The following is a 26,443-nucleotide window of genomic DNA, read 5'->3' as shown; positions in this document are numbered from 1 at the left end:
AATGCAGGATCTGGCACTTGGTCTTGTTGAACTTCATCACATTCACCTCAGCCCAGGGATCCAGCCTATCCAGATCCCTCGGAAGGGCCTCCCTTCAGGCAGATCATCACTACCTCCCAGCTTGGGGTCATCTGCAAACTTACTGAGAGTACAATCAATCCCCTCATCTAGGTCATCAGCGAAGATACTAAACAAGACGGGCCCTAGAACAGACCCCTGGGGGACACCACTTGTAATAGGCTGCCAGCTGGACTTAACTCCATTAACCACTACCCGCTGGGCATGACCCTCTAGCCACTTCCTTACTCAGAGGAGGGTATACCTGTCCAGGCCACATGCAGTCAGTTACCCTAGGAGAATACTGTGAGAGACTGTGTCAAAGGCTTTGCTGAGGTCTAGGTAGACTGCATCAACATCCTTTCCCTCATCTACCAGTCTGGTCACCCAGTTGTAGAAGGAAATGAGGTTGGTCAAGCACAACTTGCCTTTCATGAACCCACTCTGGCTGGGCCCACGCTGGCAGGACGCCACACATGTGCTGTGTGTTCTCACCCAAGAAGATTTGTTCCATAACTTTCCCTGGTACTAAGGTCAGGCTGACAGGCCTGTAGTTTCCTGGATCCTCCTTACTGTCCTTCTTATAGATGGGAGTCACATCGGCAAGACTCCAAACCTCTGGGACCTCTCCAGTTAACCGGAGCGCTGGTGGAAAGTGGCTCCGCAATCACCCCTTACAGCTCCCTCAGCACCTGAGGGTGGAGCCCATCTGGTCCCATGGACTTGTGGCAGTCCAGGTGGAGGAGAAGCTCTTTAACTGTCTCCACCTGAATCATTGGGAGTGTATTTTGCATTTCATCCCAGACTTTCAGATCAGGGCATAAAGTGCCCTGAGGATAACTAATCTTAAAGGCGGATGTAAAGAAGGTGTTGAGGACCTCAGCTTTCTCATTATCCTCAGAGTGCCCAGCTTTTGTTCTTTTGTTCTTTATTATATTTTCCATCTCTCTCTCTCTCTTTTTTTTTTTTTTTTTTTTTTTTTTTTTTTTTTTTTTTTTGTTTTTAATTGGTCAGAATAGTGAGTGATCTTTGCAAGAAATTCTTTGTGAAAGGAAACGAGCTTTTTAAAATGAGCATGATGTTAAGAGGTTGGGAGACAATGAGAGACAAGCTGTTTTTTTGTAGTGGTTCTTCTAGCATGCCTCTTCACCCTTTTCCCATTATTTTAATTTTAAATTTCCAGGCTCATTTGATACCGTAAGTAGAAATATTTTTAAAATGTTATGTTTTGCTAAAATATCATTCTGGCTGACACAAAATAAGGGTTGGAAATTTTTCACAGAACTTATTATCAGGAGAATGCAGTTCATTTTTAAATGCCTTTCAACCCAAACAAATGGCAGCTTCAAAGCCCTTTGAATAATTTTATAGTTGAATGTAAGCCCAGATTTTGTATATTCCAGTTAACACTCCACTGCAAGCTCTAATAAGCACTAATTTTATCTGTTTCAGAATTTGGGATGAAAAGGTTACTGAAGTCAAGATCTAAGAAGAGTCTTCAGCTCTGTGTTGCAGTCCTCATTTTTTTTGGAATCTGGCTCACAGCCCTGGATAAACTACATGAATCCTAAGTCAGTGAAACCTAAATAAGTGAAGACATAGGTATGCTAGACTGATCTTACAGAAATTGCAGATTGAATGCTACAGTGGTAGTAATAACTCAGTTTTATTTAGTCAGTCAGGTGGCAGAGTTTTTCAGAATGTAGGAAACAACAGCTCAACTCCTCCCTGAGGAGATTCAGACTCCACCTTTCTAAAGAGCCTTCCTGGGCTAAAACACTTGAAAAAAACTATAGGAAAAAGCTCTCCAATATATACAGTGCTGCACTTCTGATTCCACTATATAAAAAAGTTTGTGCTTGTAATGTTCTGCTTGCTGCTACAGTCACACAAACATCTGAACCAAGGCTAGAGGCATCTCAATACATCTCAATATTGGAAGAGTGGAATAAAAGTGGTGAGGTTTTAAAGATAACACTGGGTTTCATGTATTTACCTTTGATTTCTCACCCTAAAGTTTGCTCATTTTGAAGGTTTCTTTACAGGTAAGAAAATGGAAATCTACCTCTTAAAATAAGTTCTGACATTTTCAAGCAATCAAAAGATCTTAGAAGCTGCCTTTTTAAGAGGAAAAATAAATCCTAAACTGAATCAAATACCAAAAGAGAAATGATAAAAGCCTCAAACCTGACCACAGTGTTTATGTCAAGTGGAAGGTATACCTGTTGGATCAGAGCTACTATCATTCATTATACAGTCATTCCCTTAAGATCCGGAACTACTACATTCATTTTATAAAATTTGGCATATGCTGTGTGCCTTTGAAGGAGACTTTTTTTCAGAAGTCTTTATTAAGCATGTTTATATTATAAACAATACTGCTTCATATTTTCCAATTAAAATTTGTTTTGGAAATGTTTGTGTTCTCTTTCTTACCAAACACAATATATAGTGTTTCCTCATGTTTCCTTCTGATAGGACTCCTAATTTCTTTGTTTTAGTCTACGACTGTTTTATAACCAGTCTTCTTTGACTAAATAAGTGAAATTCATCTATCTGTCTTTCACTGTCCAAAACTTAAGCTTGTTAGTGAAATGCAAACCACTAGTTAAGATATGTTTGAAAAAGAGGAATAAAATTATTTATTCCTACCTTTATTCATTTCAGAGAAATATCTGTCTTAGAGTAGAGGATTAACTGTTTAACAAGTGAAAGTCAGTGAGATGAATCTCATCCTAATTATAATTGCATCTTTTATGTACTTATTTGAATATGAGTCCATTTAAAGTTTTTCTCAAAACCTGTAGCTTGTGCACAAAATAATTTCCATCAGTCCTCTCAGACCGTTTCACAGCTTATAAAGAAAATCATGCAGAACTGATACAGTTTTGGGGTTGAACATTAAATATATTGTGCTAAAGTCCACATCCAATACCACTGCTGATAAGTTCAGACTAAGACACACACATTTTATGATTTTCATTTAAGCGTATGTATTTATAATAAGTGAAAAAATATAATGAGTCAATTTGAGCTCAGTTCTGTTTGATTAAAATTAAATTAATCAATGTTGAACTGATCTGCCTCTGACTTACGGTCAGGTTTGGAAAAGATTATACCAGCAGTTTCACTGTAGTCCATTCCTCATTGTGAGGGTGGTTGAGAGACTGTTCTGGGAGTGAGAGGACCATTTATGTGTGCGTTTGTGGGATGTGGTTAGGTTCTCTCCTGAGTGCTTAGCCAATCTGACCAATGATTTTCAGCCAACTGAAATACAAATGCTTTACAATACAGGGGAGCTTAATATTAAGCCTCTGCAATAATTGCAGAATAGGAAGGCTACCTCTTAAAGCTATTAAGAATATATTGTAATGGTTATAAAACTGATTAGTTACACACTGCTAGGAGACACTACTGGGAAACATCCATTGCAGTTAGTCCTGGAAATGAAAGCCATAAACGTTAAGCTAGCTCTGTGAATTTCTTTCATTACATTAAGAATTATTTTGATGGAACATTTCTGAAGTCTCCCATCTTGATCATTAATGAGTAGGTTAACCTAAAGGGGAGAACGATGCACTTGATGGTGAGTGTAATTAAAAAAGGATAAATGGCCTGGAACTCTTTGTAAGGCGCTTGACTATATATGTAGTGCTGTATACCTGAAAATGTAAAGAGAGTAAAGCTTTGACATATTTCATATGCGCGCTTTTTTCTTTTTTAATCTGAAACTTTTTTGTTCAGGCATAGCTTGATATACTGATGTCTTCTAAAGGAACCACAGTTAAAGAAAATATTCTTTTTTGCTTCACTTTACTGTATCTGTCATAATACTAAGATGAGTCTTCCTGTGAAAGTCGTGTATCTTGATTAGAAATGCTATAAGAAAGCTGTAACTTAGGCTTCCACTACTTTTTCAGAATATTCCTATCTACCAACTTAACCAAGTTAACAGATTAGCATGGCAGAGGCTCTCAAAACTTCACTTGTATGTGGCAAGATCATATAAATGTAGCTTTCATTAAAAATCAGACTAAAAATGTCCCACAATTAAAATACATTGGTATATGTATTTTAAAAAGTGTAATGTAATTTTAAAAATAATTTAAAAAGCAGTATGTTTAGTAAAATAAAATTTACAGTAAAAACATGAAGAGGCTTTTTTTTGTTGTTGTTGTTTTTGTTGTTGTTGTTGTTTTAACAAACTGGACACTGACATAAAATATTTTTTTTATCAAAACATGATTTAAAATCGTGTTTAAAAAGATCTCCAGCCTAGGTAGAATATACATGCTGTAGCATGTCTTAACAATGCTTTTCCAAGACATTTTGATGAGATTTTTGTGTACAGATGAAGGCTTGCTGTTCTCCGTTCCACATGCCTGGTAAAACCTAAGCTGATGAAGAAATCAGTTGTGTGAACTATATTTATTTTGCGTATTTTAGAGCTATCAAGTCAAACGAGTGGTCAAGTGTGCAGGTGCAGATTATTACAACCACAAGACACTCGTCTTATGAATAGGCTAATTAGTTGGGCTGTAGAAAAATACAGCATATTACAGTGAACATGATGCAGAAATCTCATGTTCAAAACAGTGTGAAACAGGCATTTCTAGTAGCAAACTCACCCAAGAATAATAAAAAAGAACAATTTTGCCCTCTTCTCTGATTTTTAAAAGCAATATTTTATATCAAGTACCATTGATGACTCTCCAAAGACAGCCTACATCTATGTTTCAGTGGAATTCCAGGGGCTTTTTTATTGTTTTGTGATTAAAAGTTGTTGCTGAAGCATTTTCAAAATATTGTAATTAATTTAATTTGTCTACATGAATAGACTAGGTAGTGCAGCCAATTAAGACCCAGTACTTTAGCCCTAGGGCTTCAGTCAGAAACATCGTTTAGACAGGAACTAATGCAATTATCCTTATCTGAATGCTCTGAAGGAGATAAGAAGCAAATGCCAATTTGGTCTCTTTACATGGGCAAAGAGACACTTCTCAACACATAATCAAAGTGGAAACATTTTCAGTTATATATGCAGCGTAATTAAAAGTTCAATTAAAACAGCTATAAGGATCTTTACAGATGAACTTTATGAAAGACTATTTTTATAGATAAATTCTAGAGCTCTTGCAGAAATGTAATAAAATTATAAGAATTATATATGAATTCATTTTATCTTTTAATTTCTTTTCTTGCAGCTACTTAGACTTCCCACTATTTTAGAACAAGAATACTATATCCTTTTTTATCCTATAAATTCTTCCAGCATGACTTTTTCTAGACTACCATCTGAAAAGTTTTTAAAGTGCCTTTTATGTACTGCAGCCTATGAAAATGTTCTGTGTTGGCACTATGCTATAGCTTCATTTCTTTCTTCTATCATACACTATTCAAATCTAGCATATTTTTTCACAGATTCTTTGAGTGGCTCCTAAAACCATGATATTACTGCTGTAGAATTCAAAAAACAGTTTTACTTGTTGAAGTATAAATAAATACAGACTTCCACATCCTATTCCAGCTAAAGGAATGTAAATAATCTGGAAATTCAGTGCAATTTTATGGAAGCATGAATCAAGAAAAACCATCAGCAGCATTTTCATCCTTTTTATACTACTTCAGCCTTTAAAGAGCAGGTTCAATGATTAATGCAAAGAATATTTTGTATTGGTTCATCTCTTAGCTCTAAGAAGCCCTGATGACCTCCAGTTTTTAAATCAATACACTCTACAGTTCCATCCTCATTTGTTTTCTAGGTGGGAGCAGTAAGAAACTTAATATTATTTTGATTGATAAGAAAAGAGGAGGTGATTAAACATAGTTTAGAAAGACTGTTCACCTTCATCTAGACACTAACCTGGGAACACAGACCAAGACAGTTCTTTCTTTTTTTCTTTCTTTCTTTGTTTTTCAGTGGTTTCTGCTTTTACTGCTTGAATCATTAAGTTTATGTTGCACACAAAGAAACTGCAAAATTTGCCTTTAAAATGTCCATTTGACAGAAGTTCATTTTAAGAAACTCTAGTATTTGGTGTGTTTCTAAAAGTGTCATCTCCTGCTCTTTTCTGAACTGTCTTTATTCTGGTCACTTGTTTGACTGGTCTGATAAACTGAAGATATCTAGGGAAGTACGATGCTTTTCTATTTCATTTCTTCCTCTTCAGCTTCTTTCCTCTTCCATTCCCATGCCCACACTTTTTCAGATTAAATGAATTTCACCAAACATGTAGTTGTTGATGTTCTTTATTGATTGTATCAGCTCCCCATCCACAGGCCTTGCAGTAGGAAAGAACTTCTTTGCATTTGTTCCATCATAAATCTGGAGACATGCTTGTATTCACTCTTGTTCGCTCTTTCTAGACTAAAATATCTTAATCATTTTGTTGACACATTGGTATTGTGCCAAGAGGAGAGTCTGGATATGCTTTCATTATATTTTATACTGTCAGCGTGTCAGCATAATAAAAGTAAAATACCACTGCCAATTGCCAATTGAAGAGCATATCTATCTGGACACTCATAATAGTATAAGGAAGAGGAACTAATCAGAGGATGCTTCACTGGCTCAGTAATGAATAGTTCACTGCCAAAACTTTGGTGTTTCTGAGACTCTTACAGAAGACAGCTTTGAGAAATTCCAAGATTCCTTTGGCATTTAAGTTCTGCTATAGTTGACAACAATTGTTTGAGAAGTAAAATATACACTGAACAGTAATGTCTGAAAAATCCTACAGCAGTTTTAGATTCTTTATCGTGGTGGCACACTTAAAGCCATCTGAGCAATTATGTAAAAATAATGATCCTCTTTTGATGAACAGCTTAGGGTATGAGTCCAAAACCAAACACATCTGGCTTGTACAATCGAGAACCTTTCCTGGCAGAAGAAGATACTAAATGCTGGAAGCAGCTTATGTTAATCAGAATGATCTCATTAAAATCAATAAAGATTGGCTATATTGCAGCAGTTAAAGATTTCTTTTTGTTTATTGGATTTATTAATGTTGCTGTTTTTTCCAGGCAATACGGAAAATACACTAAACCATTTGTAGGCTCTGTCAATAAATTTTAATTCAGGTTAATGATTGGAGTTTACACTTACATGTCATATTCAGAAGATGGACTTGATCCCTATGGGACTCTTCCAACTCAGGATACTCCACGATTCTGCGATATTATCCAGTGATCATCTCCTCTTCAGAATTTCCCACTCATTAGTTATTTTTAGTGTAAAATAATTTCCTCTTAGCTCTTCTCAGGATCTTTTACAAGCAGTCTACAGATTCACCAGATATTAACTACAGGTTGAGAATACAAGTTATAGACATAAGACTAGACTTATGAAACAAATTTGATTAAAACAGCTATTTAGCAGACACAATGAGCAGTAGGATCATAGCATATAATAGTGGATTTTTTTTTAAATTGATTAAAAGTTGCATTAGGAGTCCTGATGCTACTTTAGCCGAGAAAGCCCCAATTCTGTTTTGAATACTATAGCATAGTGATAGATAGATTACCTGACATATGTGGTCTTCAAATATATCGAACTCTAGGTCCTATGAAAATTTGTCATTAACAATGAAAAGGCATTAAGTCATGAAGTGTCATACAGATTTGAACACCTTTATCATCTTCCTCTTGGACTCTCATTAACAGAGCTGCTAGCACTTTACGGTGGATTCTTTAAGTATGAAAGACCTAACATATTTTCTGTTCTGACTTAAAATAAGGTTATTTAAATAGATTTGGGCAGAGGGCAGTAATATTTTATTCTTTCAAATTACGCAGATCAGGATTTAAAAATTCATCCTCCTGGATGTACTGAATGTTATATTTTCCACTAAAACTTGTAGCTTTTCTTTTCTCATTTAGTTTTAGTTTTCTGAGGAAATAGTCAAATCATCATTCAGCTAGCCAAATGTAATTTCATTGCTAGGTGACAGTGACAGTTCTTAAGAATTGCCTGAAAATCTGCTGTTTTAATGCTCTAATGAAACTTGTAAAATCTGAGATAATTTCCTTTTCTGGACATGTTTTTTTACAGAAATTTTTATTTTTGCTGACCAAACCATCATTGATGCACCACTAATACTCCTCCCCCCCACCAACACATGAAAAAAGGGTTTTAAAAAATAAAAATGCAGTACTCATTTTGAATGTCTTCTCGGCTGAGTATCTAGAGATAAAGATTTACAACAAGAGCGAATAGTACATACTAATTGAAAAATGTGGCAAATGGTAGGTCTTGATGTTGAAATGCTTGTTGATGCACGAAATGTATTTTATTTTGTTGGAAACAGATATACAGACAGTCAGCCTAGGAAAAAAAATGAGCATCTCTTCTCAGGCAGAAGTGCGCTCTTTTCTTTTCTTGAGAAAATGTAATGTAGCACCTAAGACACACTGAAATTGTTTTTTCAACGAGCCACAACATTACAATTATGATAGAAACACTGCACATTCATTGCTCCACAGACATACAGCTACAATTCAAACCCATCTCTGAAAAAGCAAGGGGGCTAATGCATCCTTAGATGCTTATGCAACAAACACAATATATGTTAGATTAAAAAGAAACACAGCTGGGGAAATATACAGAATTTTGGATTTGTGTTTTGGATAACTAGGGCTCTATATCCTGCTACTACTTCACCTCCAGAAGTTACCCATACATACTATCTGTAACATACAATTGGATAAGTTGCACACCATGAAGTTAAAATCACTGGGTGTGGAGCTTTCCTGGGGCTGAGCATGGAGAGAAGAGAAATGTGAATGCTCCCCAGCACCTGCAACTCTGTCAAACAGAAAAAGATTCTTCTGATGTTGCACAGGGCCATAAGTCTGGGCTTGTTTTCACCTGTTTCCTGAATCAGGTGCCGGAACTGCAGTAGGAAATCATTACTATTTCTACACTTTTCTCAGGTACACTGAACATAACTCAAGAGCACATGAAGAGTAGGGCTGCAGATCTAACTGGAAAGGGTAACATGTTCTTTGCCTGGAATCACCAGGAAAACCAGACAGCACACCACTGAATGGTTCTGAAAATTTTGCAAACTCATTTCCGGTCACACGACCAACAAACAGATCAGATGATAATACTCATAGGCACTCCAAGCCAGATTTTCAGTTTGCCAGCTTTGAGGAGTCTGCCTGTAGCTGAAATTATAGGTGCTCAGTACCCTTGCAAATTAGCTCCAGCTGTTTCTGGTTTGATATGCAAATATAAATGCACCAAATACTGTGAACATTTGGGCCTATAATTTAATGACTTTTTCTTCCAAGAGCCTTGTAGATCTGGAAACTCTTCTTTCATACAATTTCTGAATATGCCCCTAAGAAAATTTCTAATACTGCTGATGTCATTGTGAAAAGTGATTATATCACATGAAAAACAAATTAAAAAAGCAGATGAGATTTTTGTATAATGCATAAAAAGCTACTTTGTAACATAGTTAAAGCCTTGTATTTTATCAAAGATCACATGCTGCTCCATGAATCATTTACGTGTGTTTCACTTGAATGGAGGGTGGGAAGTGCTATATCACGTACTATACAAGCGCAGTGACCTCAGAAGAGGAACTTTCATCTTCAGTTAGACTTTTAAAATGTATTATTTAAGTATGAGTCATTTTCATTGTCATGAATTCTCTACAGTCTGACTTGGGAAAGACTTGGGGTTCTATTTATCATAAATGTCAGGCAGTCTTGCTAAGTATGCATCAAGCTACAATTTAATCTCAAAGCTATAACCAAGAATTGAAATCAGAGGAGTTTCTAAATTCAAGACTTTTCAAAGGCTTGAATAAGCAGATTCAAACATACGCAGCACACTTTTCATCAATTGAATAAGAAAACTATTATGTCTTTATCCATTGGATATAAAGCTAAAAATGCCGAGCTGTATGTGTCGATAGGATTTTCAATACTGGTCTGTGAATTGAATGCTGCTCTTCATAAACTAGCCTCTCTCTTAGGCTTGCCTTTCTCTGATGCTTTCTTTGACAGTTCTGCTCATCTTATATAAAATAATATCGATAATACTAAAAAATGTGGTTTTCACATGATGTGCGGAAACAAATTCTATAGCCTGTTAGAATATAAAGCAGGTATGTTTAATAAAGAGAAGTGCACACAGCCCTGGCGCAAGGGGTTAACACTCCAAACTTGAGCACCATGGGGAAAAAGGGTGTTATAGGCCGAACTAATACATAATAAGTAGTCTTCCCACAAGTTTTGTAACGTATTCATAACATTCTCTACGACCCCATTGGCAAAGACTGTTCCCCCCCCCTTCTCTCCGTTGTTGTTTTGGGATGAAGATTCCTCTCCTGCTGTGAGAGCTCCTGTTTTCTTCTGGTGTTAGCTTTTGTCCTTGCAGAGCGCCCCCACACGTTGGTGTCATCTTGCCCTGTGAATATCTAATCACCTTTCTGCCAGCTGTCTTCGGGCTGCTCCCACACTCCTATCTTTATGGCCTTCTTCCCCTTGTTTTCCCAGACTTAGTGTCTGCAATTCCCTGTCTCTCTGCCCCCCCTTAACATAAACTATCTGTAACTACCCTTTGCCTTGGTTTCTGTGAGGCCCCCTTTCCCTTTCAGTAGCAAGGTGTTCCCTTGTCATTTATTATGGGGGCCTTTTCACTCTTCACACAAGTTACCACATTTATGCAAACGTATAATTTCATCTCAACATCTTCAGGATCATTCTGCTTTCTTAATTAGGGAATCTATGCTGACAAATCTTTATAATCTTAATGTTTGTTCAGACTACAAATCTCCAGATGGCTTTCTGCCATTTAAAATGGTTTCTGGGATTGTCATTTCACAGGATGCCCAGGAGACCCTGTGTTCCACCTAAAATGAACACTATTTTTTTCACAGCTCTTCTGGATAATATTAATCAGTACTATTTGTCAAACTGATATGGGATGCTGCCTTTAAAGTTAACAAGTAACCTACATCAGTATGCATATAAAGCACGAGAAGACTTTATCAAGACTACAGTGGCACTGAAACAAAGAATAACTGAATTTTGATTATAATTATGCAAGTTAATGACTTTTTATAAACCATTATCTACTGCATGTACTTCTCATGCATGTCCCAGAAGATTAATATGGAGATGTAAAATGAATTAGATTCAAAACTTTGCTTTGGTTTCTGTTTTCATGTTGTTTTTGTTTATAATTCATACTGCAGTCTTTTTCAGCAGATGGTTCATTCTAGTGCCTTTCATGTTCATACGCTGCTAGGCTTGTAAGAGACTCTGCTGCCAACTGATCATATTTCATTGCTGAATCTATCATGTGTGATATAATTGCTCATTATGTGCTTTGGAATAAACTTAAAGAACTATCAACAGAGTTATTTCTAACTCCCAACAAATTAAGAATATAGTCAGTTTTAATATCTGTAGTTGTATGCTGATATAATTATTTTACGAGTCTGCTATGTCTGATATGTATTCTACTAGGCTTTGATTCTGCATTGAGAAACATACTTAGCTTATTTCTAAGTCTTAAATACCTATTTTTCAGTATAGGGACCTTTGGTGATACACCAGTTTCTGAGAGAGTATTTTTTTTTAGGAATTGTATTCTACATTCAGAGAAGTTTAATTGCAGTACACAGTGATCTAGAAAGCACGAATCACTAGATGCTAACTTTTCCAGCACTGCTGACTGATTTTAAAAAGGCAACAAGAATGCTGTAACTACATTCAACATAAAATATTACTACTATTTTCAGGAAATTATGTTGTATATCACACAGCATACATCAACTACAGAAGTCACTGTTAATATTTCATGAAATTATAAAAGCAGAATTTCTTGTCCATGAGTCATAGTATTCTTGTCACTATGTGTTGTTGCCTATAATCAGTGCAGTAAAAGAAGTGCTGTATTTCCTAAATAAATTTGAAGTAGTTGACAGATATTAAAAAAACAATACCTCCTTTTTGATTTTCTTGGCCCTTGATGTCAGAGGCAGATGTTGGTGGGATGGCACTAGAGGTTGAACCCTTCCACCAATACTCCATTACATTTTAGTGCTGTTTGACAGATGATAGCAGAAGGCCAAATGACTTCTGACATGGAAGTGCAGATGAAGCAAAGTTGTGGCACAGAATTCCTGCATGCGGGAAAAAAAGCACCCACTAGCATTCATTGATGCTTGCTGAACATTTATGGAGCCCAAACAGTGGATGTGAACACAGTGATGTGGTAGATGGTGCATTTCAGCAGTGGCTACAGTGTTGGAAAGGATAAACCACGTTCAGGGTAGTCATGCAGATTTCCACAAGCATGGCATGCAGACTTTTATTCATTGCTGGTTGAAATACATAACTAATAAGAGTGGCTATGTTGGAAAATAGTGTTTTGTAGTGGAGAATTTGCTGTATCAAACAATGTTCTTGTGCTCTTTGTATCTGTTGTAGTTTTCATGGAAGAGACCAATGTATATATGGGAATCTTAATCATATTCAAAAAGTTTATTGATTTAAATTTCTGATACTAAGAGCATGTCAGATTATTTTGCTTCTGTTGCTGTCATATCAGAAGGGCTGTACCATACCTTCTGTCTTCTCTGCTGCCCTAAACTCGTCTTGTAATAACTAGGGGTGTGATTCAACTTCAATCAACTTTTTGGAGTTTTCTTCATTGAACACTCTTGAAAAGGGCTTTCTTCCTGGATTCTAATGTAATCTTGAATTCCTAAGAGAATGTATTAGTCATGACTTGCTTTATCAGCTACTGAAATTAAAAGGATCTGCCACTCATCCTTTCAAATTCAAAGATATTTCAATATACTTTTAAAGATAAGAGAACACACACTTGTGAATCAGGCTGCTTTGTGAGATTCACTTTTCCTGACAAGAAAAATTCATAATGTTTAGAATTTCTCTTCATGCAAGATTCATTAAAGTACAAAGACCTAATACTTAGGTTACTAGAATAAAGCTAAAAGTCAGGTAGCATTGACATTAACTGCTGAAATTGAAGGAGTAAATTGAGATTAAGTGGCCTAGTAAAATATTTCTGTCCCTTCAGAAAGCATACTTCAAGACTTTGAAACAAAGCCCAACCTCACAATTAAAAGAAGATAAAGGCTGAAGTGTGTTCATAAAAGCTTCAAGTGCACCAACTGGACCTTTTATGTTAGCTAATCAAAAATGAGAACTCCGTACCGAATGCCCCAAAGTATTTACTAAAAAACCTCATGTCTTACATTGCTACTTTTCCATTACTTTGTGTCATGGTTTTATGATTTTTGGTTACTGGTATTCCACATCATAACATCACGAAGTACACTGGGAGTTAAAGTGTTAATGCTCCAGTTCCAGGTACCTGTTTGGAAGAGAAGAAGGGGGGCTTCCCCAGGGAGGCTTTGCGGTTAGAGAGGAGATATAATTCCTGGCAAGATCAGCTCATTGGGCTCTTCTCTTTGTCGCTCCTCTCCTTCGCCTCTCCTCACTGCTGCCCGTCCTGACTGCGTGCATCACTTCAGTATGAGTGTAAGACCCTCAGCTTTTTGGACAGTCTCACTCTCATTAGATTTGATTTATTAGCTTCAATTCTAAGTATATTATACTATAGTGTGTTATCTTGCATTCTGATACCATATTTAGTAAATTAGTTTGTTTCTGCTCAGATATTGCCTCTGTTTTCTAATTATTTTGAGGTCCCATTTTCCTTTTCCAGAGGTGTGAATTTTGTGAAATCCCTCCACCCCACTAGTCATGGAACTGGACTGAACCAGCCCATAAACCACTGATACTTTGTCAGATTGCTCAGAAAAAAACAGTATGGTATAGTTAATTAGGGGCATTTCTTGATCACTTATTCTTGATTGCTTCAAAATGTTAACTGAAATTTCCAACTTTTATATATTTGTAACTTCTGAATGGGTCAAGGCACCGGGATTTCCTACAGACAATACTGAATTAAATATTATAGACTGGATCAATGGACCAAGGTTAATGGAATGAGTATCAACAGAGCCACGTGTCAGGTCCTGCATTTTGGTTACAACAACCCCAGGCAACCCTACAGGCTTGGGGAGGTGTGGCTGGAAAGCTGCCTGATAGAAAGGAACCTTGGCGTGCTAATGGACATCTGGCTGAATATGAGCCAGCAGTGTGCCCAGGTGGCCAAGAGGGCCAATGACATCTTGGCTTGTATCAGGAATGGTGTGGTGATCAGGACTAGGGAAGTCATCCTGCTTCTGTACTCAGCATTGTTGAGGCCTCACCTCCAGTACAGTGTTCAGTTTTGGGCACCTCAGTACAAAAAAGACATGGAGCAGGTCTGGAGAAGGACAATGAGGCTTGTGAAGGTCTTGGAAAATCAGCCCTATAAGAAGAGGCTGAGGGAGCTGGGGCTGTTTAGTCTGGGGGAAAGGAGGCTGAGGGGAGACCTTATTGCTCTTTTCCAGTATCTGAAGGGTGCTTACAGTGAGAGCGGGGCAAGTCTCTTCTCACTGGTAGCAGGTGACAAGGTGAGGGAAAATGGCCTAAAGTTCTGCCAAGGTAAGTTTAGGTTGGACAGTAGGAAACACTTCTTTACTGAAAGGCTAGTTAAACACTGGAATAGGCTCCCCAGGGAGGTGATTGAATCACCAGCCCTGGATGTGCTTAAGAGCCATTTAGATGTGGTGCTGTCATGGGTTACCTAGATTTACCTATGCCCGTGACAGGGGGAAGCCACCCTGTAGGGCACCCAGGGCCCGGAAAGGAGGGGGAAAAGGGAAATGGGATAAAAACAGCAGCAATCTAAGGAGGAAAAACTTATTTTGCTAAATATGATATCGGAATACAAGATAACACAATATAATATTGTCATGGTTTAAACAAAATCTACCTGCGTCTGTGACAGGGGGCTGTGGGCCCCACAGGGGCCCTAGGTCGAAAGGAAAAGTTAATTAGGAAAAGAAAACAGCGGCAACGATCTAAGGAGGCACACTTATTTATTAAATACTATATCGAAATATTGAATAACACATTATAATACAATATAATTGAAAACTGAGCTAACGAATCAAGCAAAATAGGAGAGAGAAATGAGTCCCGAAACCGAGAGGCCTACTGTAAACTCTAGGTGACACGGTGAAGGCTCCCACAGGCTCTCCTGAATGCCAGAACTCGAAAGATGTCAGTCCTGCCTGCCACAGAGATAATATAGCGTCCACATCCCGTGACCCATCTCTGACCGTGTTGTTCTCTGGGAGATGTAGTCTTCTTCTATAAGTTGCAGATTCAGTAAAATTATTCATGTTTTATATGATGTTATGATGTGAAATACTGATAGCAAAATTACAAAATTATTAAACTATGACAAATATAATTGAGTCTAATAAATTGAACGAAACAGAGAGAGAGAGAGAGACTCCGAAAACCGAGAGGCCTACTGTGAACTCTAGGCGACGTGGCTGGAATGCTTCCCACTCTCCAAGAAGTCCGAGAGAACAAGAACTCCAGCCTGGAAACGAGATTATATAGAGTCCTGGTCCCGTGACTTATCCCTGACCATGATGTTCTCTGGGATATGTAGTCTTCTTCTGTGAACTGCACATTCGATAAAAGTATCCATGCTTTACATGATGTTATTATGTGGAATACTCATAGCAAAATTACAAAATTACAAAACCATGACAGGTGCTAAGAGATATGATTTAGCAGAAGGTTGTTGGAGTTAGGGTACTATGGTTAGACTGTGGTTAGACCTTGAGGTCTTTTCCAACCTGAGTAACTATATGATTCTATGAAAAACTAATATTACATTGCTTTTGATACTTTTTCTCATCAGCCCGACAGAATTCACTTACATGTCAGTCTCAGCAGTCTCATGGACAAGAAAATAGATTGCATTATACTGAAATTGTTACTCAGATCTTTTATTTCAATTTTTTCTTGTTTTTTTTTTTTTTTTTTTTGAGAAAAACCTAAACCAGGTTACTTTATTTTTCTTCAGCCTATATGTTAAATTAATCTTGTTTTATCTTCAGATCGTCTGACCTAAACAAATAGATGAATTCAGATGATTTTACACATGTATAAAGCTTAGGAAAATGAGTCCATGAACCCCCATAAGCCTTGATTGCAGATTTTAATGATGTTGTTAATTTTATTTTATTTTTTTTTCACTCTTCCTTCTTTAAATAATACTAAGGGATAAAATCATGTGCATATAAAATATATGAACATTCAGAAAGTAATGCATCTTTCTTAACACCTACTGTAGATGTGAGAGACTAAGCAAACTGACCACACAGCCAGTTGCTCACTCCTAACTGAATGGGATGAAGGACAGAACTGGAAAGATGAAAATGAGAAGGCTCGTGGTTTGAGATGATAGCTTATTAGGTAAACCAAAAGATATATGTGCAAACAAAGCAAAAAAGGGGATTCATTCATTTCTACCAATTGGCAGGTGGATAGCCATTTTCAGAAAAGCAGGTTTTCATCACACTTATGGTGATTTGGGAAGACAAACGCTGTAACTCTAAGCATCCCTTCCCTCCTTTTTCTTTAATCCCAGCTTTTGTTGTTGACCATTAAATACATGGTATGCAAAATCCCTTTTATCTATTTGGGTCAGCTGTCCTGGTTCTATTCCCTCCCACATTCTTGTGCATTCCTAGGCTCCTCACTGGCAGGACAGTGTGAGAAATTGAAATATCCTTTTCTCTCTGTAATCACTACTCAAGAGGCAACTGAAACATTGGTTAATCATTAGCAGTCTTCTGTGTTTTAGTAATAAATCCAAAACATAGCACCATACCAGCTACTATGAAGAAAATTAACTCTATTCCAGACAAAACCAGTGTAGACTCAAAACCATCTTAAAGTTGTAAGTGAAAGAGTTGACATTTTTATACTAGAAAAACTCCATGGAAAACTGTTATTATATATTCTAATCTTGGAAAATATGGAGCCACCAAATTTTTCTGTCTGTTATCTGTTAAGTGCATTGCAAGACAAAATAAAAGATTTCTATAAAAACACTATAATAGGATGCATGCTACACAGCATAAAACATTATACTTAGGGTAGGAGAAGAAGGACATTCATCAAGAATGTAAAGTGTGTTCTATTCCTCAAGAAAAAAAGATATTGAAATAACCTGAGCACAGTATCGGATGGTCACAGCCAGAGGGTTTTGGTCAGCAGCTCTGTGATCAGGTGGGGGCTGTTGATGAATGTTATCCAACAGGGGTCTGTCTTGGGACCAGTGCTATTCAATATTTTTGTCAATGACATGGACAGTGGGATAGAGTGCACCCTAGTAAGTTTGTGGACTACACCAAGAAGAGTGGTGGAGTTGACTCAGTAGAAGGAAAAAATGACATCCAAAGGGACCTGGACAAGCATGAAAAGTTGACCTGTATGAACCAAATGAGATTCAACAAGGCCAAGTGCAAGGGACTGAACCTGAATATGGGCAATTGCAGATACGTGTACAGTCTGGGAGAAGAACTCCTTCAGAGTAGTCCTGCAGAGTAGGAATTGTGGGTTCTTGTGGATGAACAATTTAAGATGAGCTAGCAGTGTATGCTTGAAGCCTAGAAGGTTGACTGTATGCTGGTCCATGTCCAAATCTGGGGGATGGGGAGGGTGGGGTAGCCAGCTGGGAGAATGAGGTAGTTGTTCCCCTCTACTCTACTCTCATGCAGCCCAACTTTGAAGACTGCAACCAGATCTGGAGCCCTCAGTGCACAGAAAGATATGAAGCTGCTGAAGTGGGTCCAGAGGAGGGCCATGAAGATGATAAGAGGTCTGGAGTACCTCCCTCAGACAGGCTGAGGGAGCTTGGCTCAGACTGGAGAGAGAAGGCTCTGGAAAGACCAATTGTGGCCTTCCAGTACTTGTATACTTATATACTTATATAGTTAATGAGTACAGTATCTAAGAGAATACAGTGTAGTATAGTGCTCCTGACATATTAAAAGCATTAGAAAAGCAATAGAAAAAATCCTGAAATAAGAGGAAATAAGATTTTGAACTGAAATCTGAGTTTTTAAGCAAATGTCATAAATACTGAACTATAAAAACTTGAGATAAAATATTGCTGCTATGAAGTCATGCATAATCCAAAGGTGAACTAGGAGGAAAAATCCAGACGTTGAAGGATCCAAAATAGAAAAAAAAAAAAAAAAAAAAAAAAAAAAAAAAAAAAAAACTGAAAAAAACTGAATAGGCTGCTGTATTAAGCAGCAGTTTTGGTATGTTTTGACATATATTCAGGAATACTATTATTTCAGCTTTAAAGTCCAATTGCTTCCAGTATTCCTAATAGTAAAATTAATAACAGCATTAGTCACTTTGAAAGCAAATTTGCAAAAGCAGAGCAAAACAGTGAGCTAGATTAGAGAAGTTTCATGGTTTTCTACTATGTTTTCAGACACTAACCCTGCACAAGGTTTTTCCTATATTTGGTTCGTGGTAATACTTTTCATATGTGCTGGTGAGACTGGAACTAATGCTTACAAGTCAGAGAACCTAAATACATATGAGCTTAAGAACCATGACATAATTGAGTGTGCACTTGGTTTAGTGATGCCATGTGGAAGTACAGAAGAGAAGCAGCATGATCCTACTTGTGATGCTGTGGAGGGAATTAGACTTACATTCCTGGCTAGGAAGGAGACTCCTAGCCTTTGTGAAATCCATCAGATTTTATGAAAATTGTATCTGAAACTGAACTATTAGCATCACTACATCAGTTGGTGCCTAGTTCAATGCAATGCAAAATCAACAGTCCAGTACTCACAGTTGGACACAATGTATTCTGTAACACCACATTATGTTATCATCTGTTGACAGCTTTTTTTCATAAAAGTTTCATGTCAAAAATGTTGTAGAATATTACATAGAAAAATGAATACCAGCCATAGGATAAATAAGTCAGAATGTGTCTCCAAGCCATTCAGGACATATTCACATATGAAAATGGAAAGCTGATCAAACAGGCAAAGAAAAAAAAAAAAAAAAAAAAGAAAAGAAAAAAAACACGGTAGACACAGTACACAGTATTAGTGCATTTAAAACAAAAACAACACAAACAAACAAAAGAACTTGTATACAAGGTATACAAGAGGACCTGCTGTCTCATCCCACACAGTGGGTTTTGAGGGAGGTGAATTTTTTCTGTCTCCTGAGTCTCACCTTCCCCAGTCAGCGCTGGGTCACTACCATGATGGAGTTCCAGAGGCTCAGGAATAATGTGCATCTATTTATTGAGGGCTTTCATTATCAACTAACAGAAACTACTTGGAGGTAAAATTGGCTAATTGGCTAATTATGATTAATAAGTTTTACAGCTAAGACAAATTTAGCTACTACAAAGAGGCAAAGAATAAAGGAAGATAAAGAGAAAAGGTAGACAGTGGGGAAAGACAGACAAGACAGACAGATATACAAATAAGCAAAGCAAAGCAGTGGGACTCACCACTTCTTGATCCAGTGATGTCTTGGTGTCAGCTGCTGATCTTCAGTAATGATGAGTCATCAGAGATTGTGTTGTTCAGCTGACAGCGACTAGTGATGACAGTACAAACTATATATAGTTATAGTCTAGAGTGCTTGAGTCAGCTTTTTGGAGTGACGTCTTCTGGATTTGGGATCTCGTCAGAAACTCCTTTGTTTCTGTTTTCCAGGCCTTGAAAATTTAAGTCAGCAGATAACAGGAAGCAGGAAGACTCCAGTTTATATAATGTCTTCACAGGATATAATGGTATCATCATCCAGTTTCCCCTATCAAGCTGGAGTTATTTGCTCACAGGCCAAGTCTTCAGCCAATTAACACTCCTGAGCACTCCCTTTTGAAGGCAAACAGTTCCAAAGAAATGCTTTCAAATCTAAAATTGACTGCAAAATGATGTTGGCAGCCTCATGCTAACTTGAGACGCTTCTTACCAGTCTCAGAACCTGCCCATGGCAAAAAACTTTAACTGCTAGCATTTAAACTACAAAATTAAGTAAGAATAAATATGGGCTAATAAAAATGGGCTAATAAAGAAGCCCATGTGAAAGAGCAAAATTTTCCTTTTTCAAAGCTCTGGAGATGGCTCACCACATTTGATGTTCTGCTAATGATGTAATAGAAAAATTATAAAAATCTATGTATTTTCTTTTTGGTTTAGTTATAGAATACATTGTGAAATCCTAAAAGCTATTTTTAAAACTTAATTCTAAATTTTTAAAAGATAAGTCTAAAATATTTGAAAAAGTTTAGAGGGTGTAATGGAAAGGACAGACATGATGGAAACTGGCTGTTTTTATTGAAAATGTAATTTGAAATATTTAGGAGCAGTGAAAGACTTGGCTCAAAACTCAAATAAACAAAAATAAATCTGAAGGAAAAAATTAAACATGAAAACAAGAAAAATATGTCCGTGAATTAGAATTTAGCTTATTTTTTCTGACAGGGAAGTTTTCCATCCATCTGCCCAGTAGCTTACACAAAAACACATCTTTCATCCCAAAAACTGCGCTCCAGGGTGCAGGGGGAATAATGATAATTTCACAAAGAGCATAAGAGACTCACCTAGGAGATCACATCTTGCATTTGCAGAATAATGTCAAGTTAAAATGTATTTATTTCAGAAAATACAATTATGTAGACTCATTTATATGACAAGCCTTGCTAGAGGCTGGTGTTACTCTGACTTCTATAACTAACCAACCTAATTACCTAATTGAAAAAAACCTTGCAGAAGAAAAATAATTTTACTTTAATTGCCAGCAAGATAAAGAAAGATCAAGTAGTTAGTCATAATCTGTTGTCTGCTGAAGTTTCTGCAGTGGGTTATTTAAACTTAGATACATTTGCAGTAATAACTCAATGCCTCCTAATTCTTTTTCCTTGTACAACCTGTTTGGAGTACCCACTTACACATACTACAGAGAATCATAAAAATCATCAGCTCATTTAGGTTGGAAAAGGTGACATTGTCTTCTGGTTCTATCACTTACTACATCTAAAAGCCAAAAGGGAGTTGAACAGAACACTGGGCTTTGGATGTTCTTTTAGCATTAATTGAAGCTGAGATGTAGTGAAGGCACGTCTCTGTCTCAGGTAAGTATTTTCTGATACAAAAATATGGATTGATAGGTTTGTTTAAGCATGTGCTCAAAATTTTGTGCCATATGTAAATTTTGAAAATATGCGTCACAGCTGTGTATATAACCAAAAGTAAATGGGAAAAACTTACTTAGTGAAAACTCTCCTTTTTTTTCTATGCATATACATAAACATTTTTATGGTGAAAGATGTGTTGTGGTTTTTTTGCTGCAAGTGTTAACCATGATGAAGGTCTATTTTTAAATATCCATTTCAATGTACTAATTATTTAAAAGGGTTTAATAAAATGAGTTTGTTAACAAAGTTGGCTCTAAATCACTATTTTGTAGACAGTAAAGTAAAATTTACATTTTCAGAAAATGTTCAGAAACCTAATAATGGTACATTAGAAAAATAAACATTGTTAGTCAATATTTTATTAAGCGTTATTATCAATTAAAGACATTTTCAGGACAAAGACTTTCATAGGATTTTTTTTTCTTTTGTTCTTATTTGAAGCTTAGTAACAGTGAGCTAAATAATTTGACAATAAATTCATGTGTCTGAGACCAGCAAATTATTAGCCTTCCCTCTGAGAGAGAATTGGAATTTACTTAACAAAGATTTATCTGCTTTTCAGACTAGTACACACATTTGAGTTTCAGACGTTTGTACAGAACTTTTCAACTCCTCGTGTAAGACATTTGCTCAGAAATTTCTAAGAAAATTGTGTTCAACAGATTAAAAGAACATTAATTATATATATTCTTAACTGTGATCTTATCAGTGATTCTGCATTTTGTACTGGAAATATTATGGAAACATAAGGATACTGCTAGTTGTTTTTCTAGAAAATCATTTTTAATTCCTAATATTGCTGTAACATTTTCTGTGATTAGAGTAAAAAATTTGCAATTTTTTTCTTATTCTTTTTTAAACATTTTTTTCCTTCATTTTCCTGTTATCTCTCACTTTTCTCTCTTGTAATGTCACCTCAGTTTTGTAAGTGGTTCATGCTGAGTTTATTTAAGTTCCTACATAGATAGACCTTGATTAATTTGCGTTTATAGTATCACATTTGTATTTACACAAACTCCATACAATCTATTTATTTTACATATTTTTCTTAGAGAAGATATATTAACACCACAAGTTAAAGAGAAATTAAATAGCTCTTCATGAAGGAAAGGAAAAAATACCATAGAAGATTCTTCTATATAATAAGACAAATGTAGAGACCTACATTTTTCTTAGTATGTTAGCTTCTTTGAGCAGTATTTTCAGCATATCAGGTCATCGACAACATAGCTCTAAGCCTTTTGATACATTTTGGAAGGTCGCATGTTCAAGGAACTTTTTGTGTCACTGTAAGGTTCAATAGGATTAAGACACAGATACATAGGAATGACTTGATCCAACCACAGTTTTGTGGGTCTTGCTTCAGAACTCTTGGTAACTCTCACATTCAGATAGAACACCACTAAACAGAATCATTGAAGCCTTTCAAACAATATCTTTGAACAATCAGTTCAAGTGTTCTGATCCTCTGATGTCATGTCTTCAAGCAGTTGTATTGCTGTCCACTAATATATTACTATGTTTTAATATGTTTTCTAGTTTTATTTTTAATACAAATTTCCATCTCAATACAATTCTTCTGCAAATTATATATAGTTTATGTCGTAAGGAAGAAAGTATTTTATTAAAAACACATATTGATAGTTTGCTGAATAGGAATGACCAAATCCAAAAGTATATACTTTATTTATTCAGTACTCCTGGCTTTTTTCTCCTCTGACTTAGCTATGTAGGTCAATATGGAGAATTGGTTTTCCATGATATTTTTTCTAGGGCAGATGACTATCCTCCCCTAATGTCAAAGATCAGTGGTAGACCTGGAAGGTTAAATCTCAAGATCTTTCAAAGCACTAGTTGTACCTTTGAAGTTAAATAAATTTCTTATGTCTAAGCCTTGAACTACTCTGATTCTTTAATTAGATTTGGGGACATTCTCATCAGAGACTATTCTGAGAAAAGGTCAGGATAGGGAGACCTGTCCCATACATTTTCAGCAGACTATTAATCTGTGTAGGTTATTGTGGAAAGTTTCATGTGCTGCGGTATTCCCACTGAATAAAAAAATCTATAAAGACACTCAATATTCCAGTATGGTCTTCAATTGCTTAGTTTAATTTTCTGACAAAATAATTAAAAATCAAGTATTTTAGAGGGAACGAGATAATTAAAATGTAATGGCTAAAATCCTGCATACTATATAAATCAGAAGGTGCAAAATATCTAGCAAGATTAATTCATTCTACACTTCTCTAGCACCATTGGTTAAGTTTTTTTTTTTTGTTGGTTTTTTTTTTTTGGTTTTTTTTTGTTTGTTTTTGTTTTTTAAGTTAAGTTATTTAAAATGAAAAGCACTCTTTTATGAATACTACATGATCAAAAAATCCCAACTTCTTAACAGCAAGGCAGAATCTTTACTGGTTAAGACTGGAAAATTCATGAAATACCTATTATGACTGCTATAAAACAGTTGAAAATTAAGTATTCACTTCTAGTTGTCCTATCTGGGCTTCATAGTAACTCAAATTCATATACCAGTTCCTATCTTGGATTTGCATGGTAGATTTGCATGATTTCATCTAATGTATAAAGCACAAAATTCACCTAGTTTTAAGTTTTTAAGGTTATGTTCACAACCAGTTTGAAATAAGAACTAGCAATTGTGACCACTATGAAGAAGAAATACAGCCTGGTGCACTTCTGTCACAAAGATATATTATATATATAAAAAAAGTAAATATGATAAATAAGCCTATGGAGCCAACAGTTTTGTTGTGATAGCATTTTGCAGAGGGCTAAGTGATTACAAATATGTAAAAGAACAAGGAAGCCCTGAAATTTTCTCTATACATGGTTCTCCTGGCATATGCTCTCTTCTGCATATTAATTATTAATCATCAGCATTATCAAGATCATTGATTTTGACTGACCTGATGTGGAAATTCATAGGTCATAAATAAACTGTAGAGAAAAATAGGAAAAAAACCCCACCAAACCACGAAACTTGAAAAGCTGCTGTTAATCCTTCTACTTCATTTGCTACAGATAAATAATGGGTAAAAAGCATTGTAGTTTGAAAGTATTGTAGTTTCAAAGCATTGTAGAAGAAAGTTTACAGGGCATACATGACATTTAAGTCAATTACCTAGTCTGCATTGCTCACCAGTCCTTCAGTTTTTGCTGCCTCTTCTTGATCTAAGACAGCAGAAGATGTTAACATGGGCTGCATTATGAGCAGATAACAATGTATAGTTCAAGCTGCCATGCTGCAGTCATTTCAGTTCTCACCAACTAAAGTCTCAGTTCTCAGCTAATCCAATCAGTTATTCACAAAGAAAATTTATTATGATGCAATAGGCACAGACTGATTGCATGATTATATGCTCACATATGAATAACAAAGAAGTTTGATCAGTTAGGCATGTCTGCTAATTCTAAACAGATCACACTTTTCTGAAATCTGAAGCATTTATCTGAGGCTTTGTCATTTTTATATTTATTTATTAAAGTTATCTAATTCATTGCAGTTAGTTTATATATTTGTTTTAAGGTCCTACTAGTTTATCTAGGAAAAGAATTATTGGTACCCCTATGTTTTGACAGGAGAAGGCTAATTATACACTTCAGTTTCATATGATCTTAACTAAGCTAGTACCTCAATCTCTTAATTTCTTTGATAGATTTAGCCTATAACACATCTCAGCACACCCAGAGAGACCTGGACAGGCTCGAGCATTGGGCCCAGGTGAATCTGAGATACAACAAATCCAAGGGCGATGTCTTGTGCCTGGGTCATGGTAACTCTCACTATCAATACAAGCTGGGAGATTAAAGGATAGAGCACAGCCCTGACAAAAGGGACTTGAAGGTACTGGCAGATGGGAATACATGAGCCAGCAATATGCCCTCACATATCAGAAAGCCAACTGTATCCTGAGCTTCATCAAAACATGTGGCCAGCAGGGTTAAGGATGTGATCCTGTCCCACTGCTCTACACTCCTGAGGCCTCACCTGGAGTACTGTGTCCAAATGTGGTGTTCTCAGTACAGCAAGGGTGTCAACCTGTTGAAGCACATCCAGAGGAGGGCCACAAAAATGACCCAAGGGATGGAATGTCTCCCCTATGAGGACAGGCTGAGAGAGCGTAAGTTGTTCATTCTAGAGAAAAAAAGTCTGCTAGGTGTCCTCATAGTGACCTTTCAGTATCTAAATTGTGGCTGTAAGAAAGAAGTTGACAGTCTCTAGCAGGGAGCGTGGTGATAAGACAAACTAACAGACTGGGTGTAATGAAAAACATTTTTATGATAAGTGTGATGAGGCACTGAATAAGTTGCCCAGAGGTATGCTGACTGCCCCATCCTAGGAGACATTCAAAGTCAGACCAGACAGGTATCTGAGCAGCCTGATCTAACTGTAGTTGTCCCTCTTTCTTGCAGAGGAGTTACACTAGATGATATTTAAAGGCTTCTTCCAATTCAGATGATTCTATAATTCTATTATAAGTCACGTTACAAAAGTTGTTAGTGAAGTGTTAACTGTATTTGACCAGGAACCGCAGGCAAACACATGAAACATTATGCTAGAGCCTACCTCTGAAAGAAAAAAAGAAAATTAAAATCATTATTTTCAAAGCATATTTTGATCACAATGTCTAATGTGATTATTCTCATTCATGTGAGATATTCTCTTAATAAATAGCTAAGTATCACAATGTTGAAAAACTGTTAAGTCATCTGAGAAAGTCAAAGTACAACTTCTGTCAATTTGTCTAGGCCTACAGTAAAAAACTGGAGTAAACAGCACATGTGATGAATTCAGAAAATCAACTGCAAAACCAAGATATTCTAAATGATTTAGATATTGTAGAGGAGAAAAATAACAAATTCAGACCATAGTTACACTTTTTTTTCTCTTCTGTACTATTATATTGCAAATAAACCACTGTATGAACACTAACTAGAGATAAAGATTAAATATACATATATTTGAGAAAACACTTAAGTAGTAAAACAGGTTTTTTTAATAGAGACTCTATATTTTGATTTTTTACTTTTAGTGATATTAGTTGTGCTCTGAATGTAAGGAACAATCATACATACTTATTACATCATTTGGCTCTGATTTTAGGTATAACTAAGACAATCTGAGTTAACTGTAGGGAGCTGTAGGACAGCCTCCTACTATTACATGATTATTACATGATCTTATAAAGTCTTTTCCTCTGGGTTTAAAACCTA

Source organism: Coturnix japonica, chromosome 2 (assembly GCF_001577835.2).
Source record: "Coturnix japonica isolate 7356 chromosome 2, Coturnix japonica 2.1, whole genome shotgun sequence".
NCBI classification, from domain to species: domain Eukaryota; kingdom Metazoa; phylum Chordata; class Aves; order Galliformes; family Phasianidae; genus Coturnix; species Coturnix japonica.
The sequence above is the reverse complement of the archived record's forward strand: the minus strand, read 5'-3'. Positions refer to the sequence as shown.